Source organism: Macaca nemestrina, chromosome 10 (genome assembly GCF_043159975.1).
Source record: "Macaca nemestrina isolate mMacNem1 chromosome 10, mMacNem.hap1, whole genome shotgun sequence".
Lineage (NCBI taxonomy): Eukaryota > Metazoa > Chordata > Mammalia > Primates > Cercopithecidae > Macaca > Macaca nemestrina.
In genome coordinates, this window is record NC_092134.1 from 131,290,221 (window position 1) to 131,313,647 (window position 23,427).

The window sequence follows — 23,427 nt, forward strand, 5'->3', positions numbered from 1 at the left end:
GCGCTGCAGACCCCAGCCACCGGTCCCTTGAGCCCACGGGGAGGCACCACAGGACTCCGCTGGGCCATGGAGGTCCCCGAGCAGGTGGTCATTTGTTGCTTATGAAGTGGTCCATGGCCTGTGAGTTTATTCCCGGGGTCTGTGTGGGCGAGAGTAACCAGTTCACAGCTGGGCACTTACCCCTTACACAGGTGACACTAGTTGAAGTGGAATCTATATTAGCTCGTACGGGAGTACGTGAGGAGCTAGGAGGGTGGGGAGGCATGGCCCTAGCGTTAGAGCCCGGGCTCCTGACATTCTGTGTCTTCCTGTTGAGGGGCCGTCAGGGCCGCTGTGGGTCCTGAAGACAGTGGGTGCCATATGGACCAGGGGGTGTGGAAGCCTCTAGAGGTTGCGGGAGGCAAGGAGACGGTCGCTTTCCCAGAGCCAGCCCTGCCGACACCTCGATGTTAGGTGGTGGGACCTGTTTTGGACTCCAGCTTCCAGAAATGTGAGAAAGTAAGTCAGTGTTTAGGGCGCTAAATTTGGGGTGATTTAGTGGAGAAATAGAAAACTAGTCCACGAAGGTGCACGCATTGAAATGTGCTCTGTCCAGGTGTTCACAGTGGCGTGAGGGGGATGGCATCAGGGTTCTGGGAACCGTGCAGTTTTACTGAAGGAAGGGAGCTCGCCACGCCTTTCCTCATGTAACTGAAGGTATGTATGCCTGCCACACCACCCAGGAGACAGGGACTAGAATTCTGACTTTATTTCTTACGGGAACCAAGCCACAGTCAGAACACAGTGAGGGCTGAAATGAGCTTCCTACAGCCTGAACTGGGAAGAGGAATGGCAAGTAGTTTGTGTTTTTCTACACAGACCTGTCCTTTCAGGTTTTAAGTTCTGGAAAAAGGGAGAAGCCACACACCTCGGCGAGGGACAGTGTTTCTGGAGGTGGTGTGGCTTCATCCAGAACGTGGCCATGTGGCTGGGACGCTCAGAAACTGCCCTCCAAGGGCACTCATCTGTTCCTTATTGCACTAATACCTCATTTATAGAAATCCACAGAAATTCCAGAGCAGTGCGGGAGGCATCTGGTCTGGATGGGTTTGTGTGGATCGAGGGCATGGGGTGTTGTCCCAAGTGCTTATCCTGATCTGGCAGAGGCTCTGTTCCCAAATAATAATTCCACAGTTTCACAGACTATATGTGAGGAATAGTCTTTTAACTTTGTTGCATATAAAGGAAACAAAGTATGTCTTGAGGGTCCAAAAATCCATTTAGTAGTCATGGCTGTAAACTCATACATGGGGCTTTGGGATGGAGTGAAAAGCACCGTCACCTGGCGTGGACGCTGCGTGGTATTTTTAGTGTGGTGGCTTGCTCGTGCCTTGAGCTCCATCTGCGGTGTGAGCAACAGCTGTGCAGTTGAGAGATGTGGGCAGGTCAGCTTGCTCCTCCAGGTGCGTGCAGGCATCCGGGTGAGGGGCCTGGGATGAGGCCACGTCAGTGGCAAGGAGCTTGGTTGTGTCAGCAGATATGTCTGCCTCTATGGTCCCGCAAGCCAGCCAGAACCCAGTTTTCCTTTGGTCATCTAATGCCAGAAAAAAAACTGTTTCTTAGAGATTCTCATAATTTATATTAATGAACCATTTGACCATACATAAAATGTTATAAATGCATGAGGCTTTACAACTTGGCAGATATGTAACTCACATGTTATGATTGAATCAAACTGTTGAAGATACTTGTTTCACTTGAAGGTTTTTAGCATTTTATGCACAAACCAAATGCCAATAGCATTTTGAAAGAGTATTTTGGAATTTTAAACAGAGTGAGACAGTACTGGGTCTCTGGGATGCTGGTGAGGTGGACGTGACCTCAAGCTCTTGGAGCTTGCAAGCAAGCAGGATTCCTAAATTGTCACACCTGCAGTGCTGGAAGTCAAAGTGGATTTCTGTAAACGAGGTATTAGTGCAATAAGGAACAGACGAGTGTCCTTGGAGGGCAGTTTCTGAGCCTCCCAGACACCCCAGGGGGAAGTAGGGGAGGGGTGCAGTTACCCACCAGAACCTGGACGGTGGAGCCGGGTTTGCAGGTGGCCCTACGTGGCAGGTCATTACGTGCAATAAGGAACAAGTGAGCGCCCTTGAGGGCGGTTTCTCAGCCCTCTTGGGAACCGCAAGTGGAAGAAGACCCAAGGTGGGGGGTGGGGGGGTCAGTTATTCCCTGGAGCCTGGATGGTGGCGCCGGGTTTGCTGGTGGTCCTGCGTGGCAGGTCATTACGTGCAATAAGGAACAGGTGAGTGCCCTTGAAGGCAATTTCTCGGCCTGCTTCAGAACTGCAAATGGAAGACGTCCCAAAGTGGGGGGGGAGATGGTCAGTTATCCAGTGGGACCGCGTTTGCTGGTGGCCGCTGCATGGCAGGTCACTGCGTGGAGCCATGGGAGGTGAGTGGAGTGGGAATGGAGGACGCACCCTCCACAGCTACTTCTGGGAGTTGACTCTGGTAGCAAAGGGGGCATAGAGGGATTCCCATCAGGGGCAACACGGCTGGTGTCCCACGTGTACTGGACGCCGAGGTGTGGCTATATGTGATCTCAGTCTCCACAGTCACCCTGGGACGTGGGTTCAGTTACCTTTCCATTTCTCATTTGAGAAATCTCACAGGCTCACATCACAGCTGGGTGGGTTAGAACTCATGTCTCAGGCAGGATTGGTCCCAGAGCCCAGCTCTTACCCCACCTGCTCTTTTCAGTCCACCAATCTTGAGAGGGGTGTGTGGTGGTGGTGATGGGCGGCCGAGAAACCAAAACAGTAGAAGGGGGGGCAGGAAATAAACCAGGCAGGAGACACAGGCAGTGCTTGGGAGGTCTGCGTGGGGTCTGGGTGTGGGGGGGCACCTCTGGGCCTGTGAACCCCATTCTGTGCTCCTGGCTTGCCCAACCTTGGCCCTCAGCCACATGCTGCACACTTTAGGTGAAATCTCAGTCCCTCGCGTGGTGTGGGCATCTTTTCTCCCTGGCTTTGCCTCTCCTTAAATCACGGAGTCTCAGTGGGGGTGGCAGGGTGGTTGGTGGTCCCTGTAATTTGCCTTCCACCTCCCCATCCTTGTCCTATCCGGCCTGTTACCTGAATCTGCCTCTTCAGAGCCTGCAAATGAGTGGAGGCCACGGCAGCCTCTCACTGACCGGCCTCTCAAACTTGTTTATTCATCAGAGTTGTGTTAAATGCTGATTCCTAGGCACCCCATTGGACTCTACGCCTGCCTGGCATGGGTACTTTGAGTAAAGTACAGAGGGTTGTTGGGCTGTTGCAGGAGGGAATTTGCATTTGCAGAATGTCCACTGTGGTCCTTCCAGCACTCTCCACACACACGTGGCATTAAGCCTGGAAGGACCTCTGGGTGCTGTGCTGGTGAGGAAGCCTCAGCTGGACGAGGGGCTGCTGGGGCTCGGACTTGATTCCTGGGCTGGGGGCTGCGGGCTTGTTCTCTTCAGTGGGCCTGCTGATGGGATGCCCTGGGAAGTCCTGCTGTGCACTCTGCGGAAGGTGCAGAGACAGGCTCAGGGAATACAGACCATGGATTTAAAAATTCCTACTGGAAAATCTTTTATGAGCAAATTTGCATCTGACTGAAGACAATCATTGCTTGAATAGTTGGTTTATTTACAAAATTGGTCCTATGAACAAACAGATTAAAGTTTTCATTCATGCCTTGTCTATAAATAGGAGCTATTACCACAACCTAAATTAGCTTTACATTTTGTATCAGATTGCAGTCCAGATTACAAACGGCTGCTTGATAATCTAATTGAGAAAATGGAGGAATTTAGTACTTGGAACCCAGAGTGAAGAGAACAGAATTGCTTTGATTTCTCAAAAGTGTGTGACTGAGGGGGTGACCTGGGGTGAAGAGAAGTGGGGAGTCATTACCCTGGAGGAGATGATCTTCCCCAGCCTTTCTCAGCTGTCTTCTCAATAAAACAAAGGGGCGATAAATGGAAAAATTCAGCACTGAGTTCGTCTATGCCCTGAGCTTCTCATACGGTCATTAATGTGACCGGGCTATATCTGTGAAGCCTCCATAGAGGCACAAAGGAATTAGGCTAGAGTAAGGCAGCCAGCGGCCTCTGGCGTTTGGACCGCGTGTCATTTCCTAAAGCCCTTTTGGGTGAAATGACAGTCGCAATGTCTGTTCGGAGGAGTGTAATCTCACATATGAGATGCAGAATTTAAACACCAAAGCCAGGAAGCTTGGTGGGAGTGGCTGTCTTCCAAGTGCTTTTCTGTGCTGCCGTGGACGAGGCCTGGATGTGTCATCTGTTGGTGAGATCCACTGGTGAAGGGGCTAAGCAAACCCTGGGGGGTGGGGGGGTGGTGTGTGAAGTTACATCTCTTCTGGCATCCCAAGTAAATACATTTTGTAAAACTTGTGAATTTGACCCTGACCCTAACCCTGAGTGTTGAAGTCTGGTGCAGTGTCTTGAGCCCTCTTCTGTATTGAGGATGAGTGACTGTAAATGACCGATTCCTCAGTGGTGAAGGTTCAAATTTAGCTTCCCTGAGGAAGCCAGACCTCAGTCACACGTATCTCCATTGTAAACACTGCGGCCCCTAGGCAGGTGGCTGCAAGTTTCCAGGCCCTCCTTGGAGAAGCAGCCATGCGGTGCTTGGTGATTTGACAACATCAGCTACCTTCTGTCTTCTGTCTAATCACGGTACTAAATGATTCTCCTACAAGGAAATGGATCTGATTTCTTCCCCAATCGTTGGAAGAAGCAGCCTGCCTAGGGACTGCACCATCCTCTGCACTTTCACAGCGAAGCTTGTGTCTGTCTCTGAGGAGTGTCACGTGTGTCGTGGGAATCGCGGGAATCGCCTCAATTCTTGCTTTTGAGGGCTCGGGCAGCTCTGCCTGTTTCACCTGGGATGAGCAGCGGGTGGTCTCTGGCTGCTGTGGGACTAGGGCTTGGGGTGCCTCATCACATCCGGTGACCTATCCAGGTGGGCATCATTGTCTTTTGCCTGTTGGCTGAGGCAGCTGTGATGCTATGGGAGTCATGCTTGTGTCAGGGCCAACCCAGTTCTTCCCATGCACACCTCTCCTGCTGGAGTGTCTGTCCTTATGATGACGTGTTGAATTAGCGTGGAGAATGGAGAGAGGCTCTGGGCCTCTCCTTCCCATTCTTACTCCCTGGAGCTGTGATGCCCGACAAGGGAGCCCATAACATGAGACTCCTTTAATTAGAATAAAGATTTGATTACATAGCTAATCACACTGGAAAAGAACTTCACAGGTTAAATTCCAGATTCAGCCCTTTGGGTCTAGTGACCACGTTTCAGGGCTCAGCAGCTGTAGGTGGCTGTTGCCTTCGAGTTGGCTGAGCAGATTGGGACGTTTCCAGTTCAGCCGGCAGTTCTTTTGCATGGCTCTGCCTGTGGTGAGGGCACCTCAGCTGGAGACCCTTGTGGGGATCCCTTAGGCCTCTGGCTGCAGCCAGGCTGCACGGTTCCTGTGCCCCGGGTCCTCTGCAGGCCCAGATGGATCCCACCACAGAGCCAGCACTGCTAGACTTGTGGTACTGTGTGCAGACACAGAGGGGCAGGTCCAGGCCTTGCAGGGGCTGGGGTGACTGGCCTCTTTAGCCAGGCTCCTGTCTCCGAGTCTTCATGGGAAATGCATCCACCATCCACACCGTGCACCAGAGGAAAACTGCAGGCTTCTCTGTGGATGGTGAAGTGAGATCATACAGAGTGACTAGGCTTGGGCTCCTGACCAGTGTGGAACCTGATGATACCTTTAGGTGGAACCTGACATGCCTCCGTGTGTACATGGCAAAGAGAATGCAGCGTTGTCAGCTTGAATCCAGATGTGCTCCCGTTTTGAGGTGGAAGGTTCTGGGAGTATTGACTGTTGGTGATTGTCCTCCGTGGAGGACTTTGAATGCAGGCACTGGTTTAGGATAACCCTGGTTTCCTGGTCCTGTATGTGGGCATCCCTGAATATCCCGGGCTGGAGGAAGGCAGGGCAGATGGGAGGGTGATAAGCGGTGAGGTGTTTCCAGCTGTGGGGAGTGATGCCATCAGATGGCTGAGATCAGGAGGGTGGTGGCCGGGGGACCAAAGCAGGGGTGCGTGGAAATGCCATGTTTCCTGGGGCGTGGGGAGGACCTGTTGAACTCTATTCCTGGGCAACAGTTCTTCCATTCTCAGGAATCGGTGCCATTGTAAATGAGTAGCAAATTCTGTATTTGCTCTAACTACTTACTGTTAAGTCCCCATCCCAATTACCGTGAATTAGCAACAGTGATAACAGCTTGCCTGGTCAAGCCTTGCCAAGAAAAACAGTGGAACTGGTTTTAGTTGCCTTGAGTTCCCTCCAAATCAGATTCCTTAGCGGCTTGTGTCCCCACAGCTGCTGCAGTTCCCCCTGGGCGTGGCAGGCACATTCCAGACATTCACATCTCAGTCAGATGCAGGTGTGCACATTATTTATAGAAAATCGCACTGCGCTGTGATTGGCTTGAGCTGACATTTTCTAGGTGGGAGGTGGAGGCCAAGGACCTGTGAGGGACTGTCCTCGTGTCCGAGTGTTCTCTCATTGGAGCAGGTGCACATCTGTTATTCAGTTCTAATGGGATGAAATTAGAAATATGAATTTTTAAAATTCACGTGTTATGAACTCTCTTCAGTGATTTCCTCTGAAATGAGAGACTATTTGTGGACAAGGCACTTAGCCTGCAGCTCTCCTGAGAACTGTCCTAGACCTCGATGCTGTCCTATGGCGTCTTCCTGGGTGTGGGGTGCTCTGCTTGAAGCAAAACCAAAGGAAAGAACATGGTCAGTGTGCATCACTACTGCAGCCAGCTCAATGCACACCCACTGGGAGGGGGGCCGGACCACTTAACATTTTAAATGCATTTAACATTAAACCAGCAAGTCAGCCAGTGCTTTCTGTAACCAAGCTGCCTGGCTCATGGGAGCCTGACACTTTTTGGAAGAGAATACTTGTGTCTGTGGAGTGTCAATATTTGTCTCATTTCTTGAGACTTTGTTCAAAGTGATGAACGTGTGTAAATTAGGACATTTTTGTGTAAATTGGGCCACAGAGATCTCTAGGCACAGTCAGGGGAGTAAACGGTTGTGAAAGATGCCGCCTGATGTGAACCATGGCCAGGCACTTTGGAACCTGGGATCCCATCTCCAGCCTTTCAAAGGACGTAGAGGAATATAAAATGCAGACGCGAGAGTTTATATTTTGGGCATCTCTGTTGTTTTGAAATCAAAGTGCAAAGAAAAAGTTTGCCTTGAGTTCTTGCCCCATACTTGTTTTTCTCCTGAGGTTTTAAAATTTTCTTAACTGTGCTTTTTTCTCCCCCGGTCCTTGGGGACCTTCTATCTTCATATCTTCTTAAAAGATATGGTTAAATTCAACACTGAAATTTAAAAACATGGTTTCATACTATTTTTCTTTTAACCGATGTATCTGACATTGGTGAAGAACTAAGTGGGCGTGTTGGTTTATTTTTACTTTTTTGTGAGAGTCTTGCTGTGGTGCCCAGGCTGGAATGCAGTGGCATGATCTTGGCTCACTGCAGCCTCACCTCCTGGTTCACGCCATTCTCCTGCCTCAGCCTCCTGAGTAGCTGGGATTGTAAGTGCCTGCCACCATGGCTGGTTCATTTTTGTATTAGTAAAGATGGGGTTTCAACATGTTGGTCAGGCTGGTCTTGAACTCCTGACCTCAGGTGATTCCCTCACCTTGGCCTCCCAAAGTGCCGGGATTACAGGCAAGAGCCACCACACTCGGCCTGGGATATTCTTAATTGTAACTGTAACAGATCCCTTTAATAAAAACAAAACAGAACAACAACAAAAAAACCCAGCTGTCTGAAAAGTCCCAAAATTAAAGAGCTCACTTGGACACGGATTTGGACACCAGTGGAGTGGCCCAAAACAAACCATAGTTACATGGGCCATTCGGCCTGTTAGATCCTTAGGGTATTTGAAGTCGTGGGGATATTTGCATTTCTGCCTCTGGATATCGTGCTAGTATGAATTTGACTAGTGTTTGAGGGCCAGGCTCAGATCTGGGAAAACGAGCCCCTGTCCTCATGGTTCTTCTCTTCTGTGTGTGTGTGTGTCTTAGGAAAATAGAAAGCATAAGAGTTTTTTTTCAATTAACTGGGAAGATGGAAAAACAAGCTTAAGATGTTGACTTATTTAGAAGAAGGGAAGTGCAAGGAATACTCAGCTTTGCTGCTGCAAAAAGAGGCCCCTGGCGGAGGCTGTTTCAGAGGTGGGATCTCTCTGAGAAAGGTGGTAAGAGGCAATAGGATGCCCCATCTGGTTTACCAGAGATGGGGTAAGTTAGTATCCCCAAAACAGCCTCAGCATTCTGGAAAAGGCTTCGGAAAACCAGCTAGGGTGTGGGACCTTGTTGGCCGCTGGGTAGAAGGAAAACATTGCTGGTCCTGAGGACTGTACTGTTCAACTGCTATAAAGAGCTACTTGAGGCTGGGTAATAAGGAAAATAAGGTTTAATCGGCATACAGTTCTGTGGGCTGGACAGGCTTCTACATCTGGGGAAACTGACAATCGGGGTGGAAGGTGAAGGGGAGGCAGGTATGTCTTCACATGGCTGGAAGGGGAGACAGAGTGAAGGGGAAGGTGCCATGCACCTCCAAACAACTAGATCTCAGGAGAACTATCATGAGGACAGCACGTGGAGGATTGTGCTAAACCAGTAGAAACCACCCCCATGAATCAATCACCTCCCATCAGGGCCCACTTCCAACACAGAGTTACAGTTCAGCATGAGATTTGGGTGGGGACACACAGCCACACCATGTCAGGCTTCCCATTCTTCTGCATGTGCTTGGCAAATGCTTCTGTCACTTGTTTTGGTTTTTGTTGATACATAATATATGTACATATTTTCAGAGTGCATGTGATATCTTGATTCATCCCTATATTGATCAAATCTGGGTACTTGGGATGTCTTTCACTTGAAATACTTTCTTTTCCTTGTGCTGGTAATGTTCAAGTTATTCTCTCCTAGCTGTTTTGAAATACACAGTAGATGACCCACTGCCATCCCCCTGCTGATTTATCAATAGTAGGTCTTGTGCTCCCGTTAGGCTGTGTGTTTGTGCCTGTTACCAGCCTCTGCCCATCCTGCTTATGAGTGGGCTCTGCTGGGCCCTGTTGGTCACCTACTCTTGGCCTCCATGAGATCTGCTCTCAGCTCCTGCTTATGAGTGAGAACATGCGCCGTTTCTTTGTTTGGCTCGTTTGCTTAACGTCATGTCCTCCAGCTCCATCCATGCTGTCGCGGATGACAGGGCTCTCCACTGTGGTGGAGTATTGCTCCTGTGTATGATCAGGCCACATTCCCTTCATCCCCTGTTGATGGGCACTCAGGTGATTTCGGACCTTGGCTGCTGTGGATGGTGCTGCATTGAAGCCGGGAGCAGTCACTGGCTTTATACTCGGGGGACGTGAGCCACTTTGATGTTCTCAAGCAGCCTATCCCCAAAATCCTCCATGGAATGCCGCATTCCTTTGTGCCCATGGCTTCCACTAGGATGAACCGCTGGGAAGGGACTTTGAGTGAACGCTTGGGTTTCTGTCTTTAACTGGTACCTGATGGCACTGACCAAGTAGGGGTCCCAGTGACCCTGGACACTGCCTCACATAAGGTCCAAAGATGCAGTTAGGTTCTTTTTTTAACTTTAAAAAAAAAAAAAAAAAAAAAAAAGCTTTTGACCTGGTTAAGCTATAGCATTATCAGTGTTTTTCATATTGAAAAGATGTATATTTTATTTTCTAAGAAGGAAAAAAATCCTGTTAAATACTCTAACCACAGATTAAATCATGTCAAGGAAAGAGGTACTATTTTGGGGGAAAATCACCCCTTCATGTCAAAGATGAAGGAGATTACTTACATAGTTTGAGTTAATGATGAAATCTTAAGTGGTTTTGAGAAGACAAACTGTGGATGCTGCAAGACATGAGACTGAGGCTGATTTAATGTTAGTCATCCCTGATAGAATGCGGCTATTTAAAGCTTGCTCCAGTATTGCTTGATAGATTGTAAGTTATTGTAAAGAGCTGTTTGATGCTTTTATTTTACAAAATATTGAGAAAAAGTTTGACAGCCAAGGAACAGCCTTCAACCAATTTCTTCCTAATTTCTATCACCAGAAAAATGTGTCCTGTTAATTCCAGAATTTACTTTTGGAAAGTTCCTGTAAGGAGAGCAGAGGTATTGGTGGTTGAATGGTGACTTGAATTTAGGTGAAGACCGTTAAATATTTCATAGTCATGTTTGTCTTGGTGGTTTTAGCAATTTTATATTAAATTTAGAACTGCGAGTCAAACCAAATGTGTTCTTTTGCTTTTGTGATACTCCTTTGTTTGTATAACTATATGGTAAAGAATGATAAAATGTGTATAGGTTATTTTTTCTGTGTAGATATTAGGATTTTTAGGGGAACAAATTAATCATTCTAATAGACATTGCGCTGTATGTTGGGTCCTTTGCATTTTGAATCAGTATAATGAGGACCACTTGAAAGTATGTTTCTATACAAGATCTTTTATATACTGACTTGTGTTATACAAAATCCTTCATCCTCTAAGACTAAGCAATGGGTTGGAGGAGAGGTTTAATCCCCCATTAGGTCTATTCCAAATGCCCAGAATTGAATGCAAGTAACAATTATGCTTTTGAAGTGGGGTGTGTGTGGGGGCGGGGGGTGGACTCCTTTTGAGGTCATGGGAGGGAGGTAAAGCAAAGATCAGATTTGCTGAAGAACATTTGTGCATATTCTAGTGGAGAAGTCATATGACTTGACTGCACTTGCGTACTCTGATTTTGGTTTCATTAGTGTCCATAGCCACAAGCCTCAGCCGCCTCTGGGAACCACACTGAGGGGCTGTGGTGAGGGTTATTACAGAGTGGTGTGTCTTAGTGAATGGCACAAATGGCCTTGTGGGCCTACTTTGGGTTTGCTTGAACCTGTAGATTGTTAAACTAATTTTAGTTTAATATTTTGAGGATTATAAATTATGATTCTTGTCTAAGAAGGTGTTTCTATTGTCTCTGAAGACAGGAGCCACAATACAGATGGTCCCTGGCTCACAATGGTTACATTTGTGAGTTTTTTTTTTTTTTCAACCTTGTGATGGTGTGAACTAGTCACAGTCAGTGAATTGTTCGACCCGAGATGGGCTGCCTCTGGTTGAACCCGTTGTAAGTTGAAACTATTACATCAAATGCACTTTTTATTTAGGATATTTTCAGCTTACACTGGGTTTATTGGAACAGTTTCATCCCATGGTAAGTCAGGGAGCATATGTGCTCATAAAAGTAGAGATGATCTCATAGATACCATGAGATATAATGTCTCTGATGTTATCGAGATACGATGAAAACAATCAAGTGGGACTTCGAAGCCTTGGAGGGACTGACTCACATGGGTGGCTCCTGGAATTCAAACGTGGGCGCCACTGGCTTGTGGATGTGAGGTCTTTGCCTTCTGCTTAGTCCAGTGGGTTATCGACTGCTCTCCAGGGCAGAGAGGTCCAGTGTTCCTGTGTTTAGGTGTTTGAGCTGCCTTAAGAGGCTAGGTCAGTTCTCACTGGTGTCTTCAGGGCTTTAGGCCTTCGGAACAAGCGGGAGGAAGCACGACTTTGGAGAGCTTTGGAAATCTCAACGGACTTCAGAGCCATCCCCTTGGCAGGAGAGAGCCCCACTGGAGGCGAGCAGGGTGCCCTGCAGGCCTGTGCAGGGCCCAGGAATGTACGGACGTTGTGAGGGCCACAGGACACAGATCGGTCTTGGCTCACAACTGGTGTGATGGCCACACAGCATTTCTGGCAGGTACATGAATGCGGGGACTTGGGTTTTGGGGTGTGTGTCCTGGTTGCCTAGTTGCTTGGAAGACCCCTATTCAGACCCCAGCCTGAGTTACCGTGACAGGCCTCCCGTTTCACAGGCCACAAGGAAGCCGTGGCGTCAGTCACTCGGTGCCCACCAGATGTCAGATGTGCTTGTGTATCTTCCCTGGTCTCGAAATGGGTCTTGTTTTGAGGTTATAGTAAACGTTCTTTAAGAGGGGTTTTTGGATTTTTTGTTTGCGAGGAGGCAGCAGGGAGAGCTTGAGCAGTGAGATCCCCTTCCCAACCAATGCGATTTCAGATCAGAGTAGGTAATTACGGCAGCGGAGCTGCGAGATCACCTTCACAACCAATGAGAATTCAGATCACAGCAGGTAATTAGGGCAGCGGGGCGGGTGGCAGAACCCTGAACTGTGGCTGTTTCTGGTGTCTTGCCCCCGCGGACAGAGCGTGCTGGGGCCTCCCTAGTCCTCTGTGGGGTGGGTGGAGCGCATGAGCCGGGTGCTGCTGGGCCGTGGCTGGCTCCCCAGCCCGGGGTTTGTGCAGGACTCCTTCTGAAGACAATTTGGAACCCAGAAAGCAGCACTGAGGAGAACAGGTTTGTGCGTTTCTGGATCCTTGGTGCTTCCCAGTCTCAGACGCTGCGCAGGCTCTGAGGGGTCTCGCCAGGGAGACTTGCACAGTCGGCCCCGGGGTGGAGTGGGGCTGCAGCGGGTCTTGCAGGAGCCGGAAGGTGGGGGTGAGTGTCTCTCACAGGACCTTTCAAATGGGCCCAGCAGGATGCATCTGTGGAAATGGTGCCACCTAATGCTGGGCTGTGGCCAGCAGGACCTGAAAGGCTACAGCGGGCTGTGTTTGAGAGCTCTTGAGAGTCTCTCCACAGTTTTCCTTGGTTTTTGTCTGTTTGGAGGACGCTTCCCCTTTTCTTGGGCTTTCCTAGCCTTCTGAGCTTCCTTGTTAAGTATGACAAAGCCCTGAGAGGGCATTTTTATGGCATAATTATGTTATCCTGGTGGCTGGGTAAATGACCTGCAAATGCGGGTGACTCAATAGCTCTGAGGGTGTTCACTATCCAAGACAGAGGTGGGAAGGAAATGTTCAGGCAGGCGTCAGAGGATCTGTTCTCTGCTTTACACTGGGGCCCTGGTTCACTGACAGTCTTCACACTCCATCCAAAATGGGGATAATGAAGTCTCACGGATTCGGCGTCAGCTGAGAGCTGCCTCCAGCACAGTCCTGTGTGAGTAACAGTTTGTATGTTTGGTGCGAAGGGCGGGCGTCATTTGATCTTATTTGTGGTGGTGCTTATTGGTGGATTTTCCGTAAGGAATTTAGACTTTATTAGCTTTGGCAAGGGAATCCTGAGCAATAAATTGGAAGAATGTTTCAGGAAATTCTGGAACCTGCAGTGAATCTGGAATCTGTTTGAAATTGAGATTTGGATTCTCATGATTTCCTAATGCTACCCCAAAACCCAGTAGTTGAGACAGTCGTAGAGCTTCAGTTGTGCTGCCCCAGTTTCCCCATTTTAAAAGGAACACGTTGCTTTCATCTAGAATGTTCTGAGCTCTGAGTGCTGCTGGCGGAGTGACCAGCCCTCTGCATCAGAGGGGAAGCCAGGGCTGCGCTCACGACGTCGCAGCAGCTGGGAGCTGACCCTGGACCTCAGGCACGTGTGCTGCTGACCATTTTCTGTAAACTCCAAGGGTGCAGTGGTCTCCTTGGCGCTTTACAGTCTTCTGAAGCTTTTGAGGTGTCTGCACCTTACAGATTTTTCCGAAGTAGACGGCCTTTTCCCACACCCTTGTGCTGAGTTTTGTCAGAGGCTGGTGTGTGGGAAGCACCACACCCACATTCTGACAGGGAAGACTCTGGTGCCCAACTGAGGTCAGAGTGGAAATTTGTTTTTCCTTCCCTCCAGTCTGGTCCAGCTGCTCCCTGCTTGGCCAGAAGAAAATCATGCTTATCCAAGTCGTAGGAAAACCCCCTAAGTCAAACATTTGTCTTTTTTCTTTATTATACCAGTTTAGTTTATATGTGAATGATAGATAGAGAAATGTCTTTTTAGGGGAAAATTTCTTTAATCACAGAGAACTTTTTGGATTAAAAACTGCAATCAAGAAGCTATTTTGTAATAAGATCTAGTTAAATACTACAGTTGAAAGCTCCTTGTATTAGATCTTAAACTTGGGCCCGGTGTGTGTGTCAGCACGCTCGTGCTCATGAGGCCAGGCTCAGCTGTGAACTACAGGCACATTACATACTTTCTGGTTGCTTTTTTGAAAGTCTTACTGCTTGGCCTCTCTGACTCAAATGTCGAGTTACATTGATTCTGTTCAGAATGATCATCCTTCTATCTAGGGTCCAGTCATCTTCCTCTTCTTTGTCTCCTACAGTACTGTGTATTTAATAGTCAAATATTTTATAGGTTATATGGGTGACTGATCTGTTCATTAGGAAAACAATGCCAATTTTTACATCATTATAATGAACTTATTAAATGATTATGTTAGTATAATGAAGTTTACATGGCAAAAGAGGCTTTGCAGATGTGACTGTAACGGACAGTGAGATGGGGGAGGACCCTGGGTTGTCCAGGAGTGGTCCAGTGTCCTCACATGTGCCTTGATGAGAGGGAGTATGAGAGTCCGCCTCAGGAGGAGACCTGAGGATGAGATAGGGGCCAGAGGGCTGTGGGGCTGAGGGCAGGGGTGGGGCAGGGGCCGGAGGGGCATGGGGACAAGGGTGGGGCAGAGGCCGGACGGGGGTGCAGGGCTGAGGCTGGGGCAGTGGTCGGAGGGGTGTGTGGCTGTGAGCCAAGCTGCATGGTGGCCTCTATGAATTGGGAGACTCCAGGCAGGAACACAACCTACTGACCCCTTGGCTTCAGCCCTGGGACTCCTGACTTCCAGGGCTGAGAGGAGGTTTGCATTTGTGGTAATTTGTTGCAGCAGCAATAGGAAGTTAATGCATTGTATCTGTTCTTCACCTCCAAACCTTTGAAAAGTAACCGTGTTGTATCGGCCTTTTGTGTGCCCTAAATTCTAATGAGATGGTTTGTAGGAAATAATGGACACAAACGATGGCAGAACAGAAAGTTGGACAGAAGCAGTGTCTTCTGTGGTTCTGTAGTTTGGGTCTGTGAAGTTAGATTTCGGTCAGAGTGTGTGTGGTCTTGTTCAGCGTATACCTGGAATACTTGTTCAGAGCTCCTGGGGGAGTGGTCTTTAACACTGTTAGGATTAAAGCTTCAAGCACATCAGGGACAGAGTTCCTGAGTCAGTGTTAGGTGACCTTCAAGTAAGAGTTGGCGTGTAGAATCTGCCCACTTTACTAGTATGAAGCAGCAAAATCTTTCTTTTTTTTTTTTTTGAGCTGGAGTTTCATTCTGTCACCCAGCCTGGAGTACAGTGGCGCGGTCTTGGCTCACTGCAACCTCCGCCGCCTGTGCTCAAGTGATTCTCCTGCCTCAGCCTCCAAATTGCATGATTTATTTTCCTGTTTTATATACTTAGTATATGAAAACTCTGCAAACTTTATTAATACAAATGACATGCCAGAACTTATGAGAATCCAGCATTTTCCCATGCAAATTAGTAGTGATGTGGAATTCTGGGCTGGTTTGGTTTTATAAGACGTAGCGGTGGATTCTTTGCCTAATTTCTGCAGAGCTAACAATTGTTAATCACCCAGCACTCTTACCTCCCCCAACAGCTCAGGTGAGGGGTGCTACCCCCGCTGTCGTGTTGACAGGTGGGAGACTGAGGCTTAGATGAGCAGGTGACATGTTACTGTCCAAACCCACCCACCCTGTAGTTTCCTGCCATGGCTCAGTTATCTTCCTGCAAGAAAGGATAGATGCCCTGATGCTGGGTAGAATTCCTTGGGAACCCCTTTCCATCCTCCAGGGAGTTCTTGCTTTACGGTGGTGGCTCACGGGGAGGCCTCTGGCCCACTGAGAATGTGATTCATATTGTAACATGACTGTCTCTCTGTCCGGCTGCTGTCGATTGGGTGATTTGTAAACAGACATTTATTGCTCACAGTTCTGGAGGCTGGGAGGTCCAAGGTCAAGGCACTTGCAGATCTGCTGCCCCAGGACCTGTGGCTCACAGATGGCAGCATCTCGCCGGGTCTCGCGTGGCAGCAGGCGTCTCCTCGGGCCTCATGTGGTGGAGGAGCAGGAGGGCTCCTTCAGGCCTCCCAACAAGGACACCAACCCCAATTCTGAGAGCGGGGCCTCCCAAAGACCCTCCCCACCTCTTAGTTTCCAGTCACTACTGCATCAGAGCCACAGCTTCTCATCTGCATTTGCTGCAGGAGGAAGATGCAGGTGCCTGTGCAAGTTGGGGTTCGGTGCAAGAAGTGGAGACCCTCTGGGAGTTTTAGCAGGAGGAACCTAAGGGCTTTGAGAACTGACACCTTAGGACTGTAGTTTTCTTCAGACTGTTAAAACCTTGGTGTGTGACAATACTGAACATTGCCTGAGCCTTGTGATCCTGTAAAACTGATGGTTAAGACATTCCCCCTCCCCACAACTGCGCCCCCACTTTGTTTACTGCAAGAAGCCCCTTCCCATGTGGCTTAGGCTGACTTTCAGATGACCATTTACCGAGGACAGGGCGAGACACAGGCCTTCAAATCCCCCTTCTCTGCCTTATAAGTGATTAGCTAAACTGCCTGTTCCCACTGATGAATCGGAACAAAACACTTGTTAGCCAAATCTTGGTTCCTCCTCTTCTCTCCTTACCCGAGCCTGAGGCCCCTCTGAGGAAACCTCTGATCCCCAATCAGCCACCCCTTGGCTTCCCCAATCGCTTCCTCCTGGCCTTGTTTCCCCTTCCCTGTGAAGGAGGGAGCAGTTCTGGCTGCTCTGAGATGCCGGCAGGCCTGCCGTTGGAGCAGTGGGCACCTCCCACCTTGAAATGGTTCTTCGTGGTGCGGTTGCGCCTAGGGGGGTGGACTTGTCTTTGACTGTTGCCTTCCACAGAGGACGGTTAGGGTGGGCAGGAAAGAATTCTCTGCTGCAAGTCTGCATTCCAGGCTGTTTCCAGAAGTGGGAATTCTCATGCCCTGCAGTCTGGGAATGGATTTCTAGTGTCCCAGCTTCAGGTGGAGTTGAAATTGAGTGAGGCAGCCCAGCACACATCTGGAACCAGGAACTAGAGCCGTTTTTAAAGTGGCAGTTTCTCCGTAAGATTACCAAAAAAATGCACTCGGCACGTTTCTTTGTTTCTCCTATGCATTTGGCCTTCTAAAATGGGAATGGTGGTTTTTGAAGCATGGATAGAATTTTAAATTTGGGGTATTGTAAACCTTAATGTAGCTTCTTAAAATGTTTGCCTGATTATCTGGAGATTTACTAAACCTTTGGAGTGGTAATAAGTTGATCTATATGACTCTGCTTTCTCTGATGCAATGAAAGTAGTATAATTAAAACCTCTGCAGTTGGGTGCAGCAGGCGATTGGCCAAAACAAATTCTGCCTTTTGGTTTTCTTGAACCAAACAAGGGAGTAGAGTGTAGGCTGAAGTGGCAAATTCATTTCAGAGCACGCCAGAGCCATCAACGATTGAGCAGCCTTCTCAGGTGAACGTGTAACGTGCCGTGAGTCTTGACAAGCCTGCCTACTGATGTGTGCACGTGACACCATGGAGCCACACCTAGGAAGATGTGGTTTCTGTAAGAAGCTTTGGAAATCCAAAGTTCAACTTAATTATCCGACTTTGTTACAGAAAAAGCTTTGACCAAGATGACCAAAGACCTGATTGTCTCATGGTCGAGACGTGGTTGTAAAATTGCCCTTACTTGGTGCCCATCAGTGTTGGTCCACAGTGATACTCCTCCCACCTCACTGAATAGTTTGGAGACTGAAATGAGACTGCGAACATCTCCTTAAGGTGAAAAGGGCTCTGGGGCATCCGGGAATATCCGCACACCCGTGACCATTCTCCTTTAAGGTGGAAAGGATGGCTGGGTCACGCGGGAGCATCCGCACATCTGTGGCTGTCCTCTTTAAGGTGGAAAGGGCTGCTGGGGTGCCCAGCAATATCTGCACACCCGTGGCCATTGTGGCTGTCCCCCTTTCTGCTCAGTCACCTCTGGGTTCCCGCATTCAGGCTTTGGGACACTCATGAGCAGCTCATCCCCCTGGGCTGGTGAGGATGTAGTGGGAGTTTGTTCTGAGGCTCTGTCACCGTCTGCCCTGTCGTGAGCTGGGCAAGGCAGCGGCAGTGACCCCGGAAGGAGTCTGGTCAGTGAGGGCTCCAGCAGGAAGTGCCGAGGCTTGAGGTGGCTCTGCCAGTCGTAACCAAATGTCTTTCCTCTTATTTCCACGATTCCTTCTAGTTCTGCGCCATGCACTGCAGAATCTCTGTGTGTCTATAAATACACATTAATTACGATACAGGTGTCTCTTTCCCCTCTGGGGCTGGGCCTAGGTGTAGTGAAGTGCAAGACCCCCTTACTGCTGGATGCCCATCAGCACGAGGCACTGCCTGCCCTGCTGACGAATGCCTACAGCGAGTCCTGGAAGCTCCCTCCTGAGCACCTGGCCCTGTAGACGGTGTACGTGGGAGACAGATGAGCTCCCCTTGCCCCGCCCTGAGCAGAGACTGGGGAGGCGGCGGCAGTACTGTCCCCCATGGTGCATCCTGGGAGCATGGAGGAAAAGTCTGTTCATGCTTAAAACAGCCCATCCTCTCAAAAGAAGGGTGACAACCACATTTACATCTGGAATCTTATAAAAGGGCCCGTCTCTTTGAGAGAAGAACTTGGCATGTGTGTGTGTACCTCTTTTTTTTTTTTTTTTTTTTTTTTTTCAAGACAGTCTCCCTCTGTCGCCCAGGCTGGAGTGCAGTGGTGTGATCTCAGCTCACTGCAAGCTCCGCCTCCCGGGTTCACACCATTCTCCTGCCTCAGCCTCCCTCCCGGGTAGCTGGGACTACAGTCGCCCACCACTATGCCTGGCTAATTTTTTGTACTTTTAGTGGAGACGGGATTTCACTGTGTTAGCCAGGATGGTCTCGATCTCCTGACCTCGTGATCCGCCCGCCTCGGCCTCCCAAAGTGCTGGGATTACAGGTGTGAGCCACTGTCCCGGGCCATATGTGTGTACTTCTTTACAAGTCTTGCCCGACCTTTGCATTTAAAAATTATTGAAAAACTTAATGTAACTGACAAGAACTTTATATGTTTCACCAAGTAAAAATTTGGAAAAGTTAAGTGAACCCATAATGGATTTATTTCTGAGTCCCACACTTGGGTTTTAAAGGTGGGCAAAACATCTCTCAGTTCTTCAGCCTGATTTCTGTGGAATCGTGAAGGAAACGTGCTGAAGTTGCCACGCGGATTTTGTTATGTGGCGGTGACAAGTGGGGCTGGTCATGAAACAACTGGAGCGATCCCTGTCCTTTCTGTGCTCCTGTTGGACACTAGGCACGTGCTTGGGTGTTTTCTGTGTGTGTGGACAAGATTAGGATAGAATTTCCGGATGATCCACGCGGTGTGGTATCTTCTCCCTTTTCTGTTATAACGTGTCTTCTGCTGCTTCTACATAGACCAAGTATTTCTCTCTTGCCTGTCTACATAAACGCTGTTTAACAAAAACTGTATTGTAGACATGTGAAGCAGAATTCCACATTATAAAGCAGATAGAGATGACTGAGTATACTGTTTTGTGGAAGGAAGGTTTAAAATGATTTTTAGCTTTTCCCTGAAAGAGGGAATAATTTTAAGTTTTTCCCTGAAATAGGGAAGAATGAAATGGGAAAATAAATTTTTCCATTTAATTGTTAGATTATATTTAATTATTTGTTAGATTATTCATGTATTGCAAGGGAAAAAGGAACTAGATCACCCCATGTATCCAAGTGAAAATTTAAAGGGTATGGGCAAATTCGTTTGAACTCCTTTAAAATTTTTTTTTTTTTTTTTTTTTTTTTTTTTTTTTTTTTGGACAGTCTCACTCTGTTTCCCAGGCTGGGTGCAGTAGTGCAATGACAGCTCACTGCAACCCCATCCTTCAACCCCAGGCTCAAGTGATTCTCCTGCCTCAACCTCTCCAACTGCTGGGATTTACAGGCATGAACCACCACACACAGCTTATCACCTCTTGGAGACTAACTTTGAGTTTGGGCATTCAGTGAACTATATTTTGGTTAATTCCCAAAGTTTCTCACTGTTTATCTTTAATTTGTTAAAAATCTAAATGTATTGTGAAATGGATTAGATTTCCTTAGCATTCACGGATTCCCTGTTAATGGGACAGAGACGTAGAAGGCGTTCGGACATCATCAGGGTTACAGTTGAGTGCTTGCCCCGTACACACTGGAGCTCTGGGCTCTGTGGCCCCACGGGGGTCCTCTGTCCACTGAGGGGGCCGGGTTACCTGGAAAGTCCCTCCAGCCTCTGCGATTTTGCCCTTTTCAGGTTAACATCTCCTCGTTGTCCTGGACAGCATTGCCTTTCGTTCACTGACCCACGAGTGAACAGCTGGCCAGTGGCCAGGGCTGCTTCCTTCAGCTGGGAGGTGGTGATGTGATTTCACTTCCGTGGAGCTTGGTTCTTGGTGTATTCGGGGTTCAGTTGTATCTTGATTTTTAATCTGCACCTCTGAATTGCTCTTTTGATTGCAAAGAGATTGCTTGCTGGATTTGTTTCTGAATATTTCGTGGATAACAGGAGAACTTTGCTTATCTGTGTGTTCCTTTAATGTGTTTTTGCTGGGCATGTACATGGGTGTCTTAGCCCTTAGCCCACTTTCTGTGTGTGGTGGATTCATTCTAATCATTTATGTGAAGTCTCTCTTCTATTACGGCCAGAGGACGTGGGGTGCTGTCTTCCTAAACTAGGGGGAAATGGCATTGTTCTGCCCTCCTCGCTGGGAACGCTGGGGTTTCCAGGTCTCTGGACTTGGCTCCCACACTGGGAGAGTGGCTGTGGCTTCTGGAGCTCGTTTTGTGTGGGACCGACTCCTTCACTGGCTTTATTTGCCGCGGTCTTTGCTACTTTATGAGAAGGGATGAGGGAGTTGGGCCCGGGGGCGAGGCCTGTGCCTGAAAGGCTCGATGCAGAAACTCCTCGTGGGAAGGATGTTCCCTGAGGGCAGCTTGGAGTCTTTTGCTACTTTTAATAGAGAAGTAACTATTCACACGGTTCTATTCTGCTAGTGATGTTTCAAAATAATTGGTGTAGAGTTACGAAGACGTCCGAGACACCCATGATCCACTCCGGGCCAGTGCCGGGCATTGTGCTGAGATGCCTTCAGACCACATTCAGATGCCAAAGATTCTTGCTTGGTTATTCTCAAACTTATGAGAATCTAAAATACAGGCCACGGTGTGGGTTTTCTCTTGAGCCCCCGTGCCTTTGCTTTGTATTTTGGGAATGAATGACTTCATCAAGGGGAAAGAATTTGAGGAAGGAGCCTCTGAAGCTAGGAGGGGGTGGGGAGGGGCCGGGGCAGAGGGAAAAGGAGTTGTAGGGGGAGGAGCCAGGCTGGGGCTGGGGCGTCTCCTCATGATGCTCCCCCACCCCTGGCGCGAGGCCCCAGGGAGGGACTGACTTTCCCACAGGAAATGTGTATGATTGCGTGTCTGTTTTGTGGGTTGGTCATTTGGATTGAGGGAATGTCCGTGTTGTGATTCTTTATTGATTCGAAGGTTGAAAAGGTTTGTGCTCAATACAGGGGTCTCTTAGTGCGATGGGAAACGTGATCACAGCCGCCTTCGGGGTGGGAAGGGTCCTCAGTGGTGGCCGGTGCTGGCCTTCACTTCCCTGGGTGAGCTGCCTTCAGAGTGGGAAGGGAGGTCCTCCGTGGTGGCCGGTGCTAGCAGGCCTTAGCCTCCCTGGGTGAACTGCCCTCAGGGTGGGAAGGGAGGTCCTCAGTGGTGGCCGCTGCAGGCCTTCGCCTCCCCGGGTGAGTGCTGCCCCATCCCCGGCGTCTCCGACTCCTTGCCTGGCACCTTCCTCGTTGGAGGCCGTGATCCATCAACCTTGTCCACGCGTATCCTGCAGACTAGTGCTGACTGCAGGTCCAGGGGTGGTCAGAGGAGGCCAGAGGAGGCCCTCGTGATGCAAAGCTAAACACTTAATGAATGCGCTGCTGAGTGCATGAGCCACGTCAGCCCAAGAGTCCGGGTAGGAGGGAACCGCGGGGTGGAGGGAAGACTGGACAGATGGATGCTTTCCTCGGCCCCTGGGGGCATGGCCAGGTCCATGCTCAGACCCTCCTGGTTTCTCCCATAATTCCATAAATAGCAAGGGAAGGACTCGGGGCACCCAGGGACCTCATGGGTATAAGCTGTGTCCTCGCGTGGCCCCAGCTGTGGCCAGTGACGTTATTCTCTTTAACCTCAGGCTTATTTTGTATAAAAACACAAAGGGACAGAAGTAGTTCAAGGGCCTCTAAAGACTTACGTAATTGCTAATAGGCCTACTTTCATGATTTCTTATGTATTAAGAGCAAATCATGAAACTCATTTCTGTTTGAAGAAATCTTTACTGATCTCTTTTTTGTGGAAAGCAACATTGATTCTTTGCTTAGCGAGAGCGTTAGTGCCCTCCTGCCCAGCGCCGCTGTCCTCGGCACACACCTCTGTCCACTGGTCTCCGTTCATCTTTCCGTTTAGAATTGTAGGAGGGGCGCTGGGATCTTAGGGCTATGAAAGAAACTCTGAAGACCACTTGTTTTAGGGGCAGCTTTTAGTCAGGGCTCTCCAGAGAGACAGCCAGCCACGTGTGCGTGTGTCTCCAGGGGAAGGCTTGCTGCAGGGGCTACGGAGTCCAAGAAGTCCCAGGACCCACAGCCTGCAAGCTAGAGTCCTGGGACGGTGTGGCTTGAAGACTTGAGGAGTAGAGGGTGCAGATCCCACCTGGGTCTGAGGAGCTGAGACCCAGGAGCACGGGTGGCAAAAGACGGATGTCACTGGCCCATCAGCCAGACAGGTGGAGTGAGCCCAGTCTTCCCTGCCTTGCCGTTTTACTCGAGCCCTGGGTGGATAGGGTGGTGCCCCCTACACCGGCGAGGATGGGTCTCCACTCAGTCCAGAGGCAAACATGCATCTCACACAGAAATAATGCAGAACCAGCCATCTGGGCACCCAAGGCACGCTCAGGTCGAGGCACAAAACGAACGCTGCGCGTGGCCCTGACGTCTGCGTGTTCGCATCACTCCACGCGCATTGCTCGGTCATCGCCTCGGTGACTTTGTAAGCTCAAGCGGTTCTGGGGGTCTTTGCCCCGGGTGGTGGTGGTGACAGGCTCCCCACTGCCCCAGCTGAGGTGCGGAAGGTGATGCCACCAACGGGTCCTTATTTCTCAGACACTTGAGCGGGTGCTCTGTGCAGCCAGTTCCACCTGCAGCAGCATCTGTGTTCCCTACGCCGATTCCATTCGCAGTGTGTGCCTGCCTTCTGTTGGGGTGCAGCCTTCCTTCAGGGAGGAACTGTGTCCTGTTCGCCTATGTCTCCTGTGGTGTATCTCATGGCTGAATAAGTAGCTATAGGATACCTCGGTGGCTGAATGATAGGTTCATTGGAA

At 49.3% G+C, this 23,427-nt stretch overlaps 1 long non-coding RNA gene across 1 annotated transcript in view; it reads left to right on the forward strand.

The window, feature by feature from the left end:
- The first annotated feature begins 507 nt into the window (after nt 1-507).
- The window catches only part of LOC139356873 (uncharacterized), an 85,294-nt gene continuing 62,374 nt past the window's right edge, over nt 508-23,427 (forward strand). Inside the window, exon 1 of the long non-coding RNA XR_011609355.1 lies at nt 508-696. This is a non-coding gene — a long non-coding RNA (uncharacterized lncRNA). The remainder of the gene's footprint in view (nt 697-23,427) is intronic.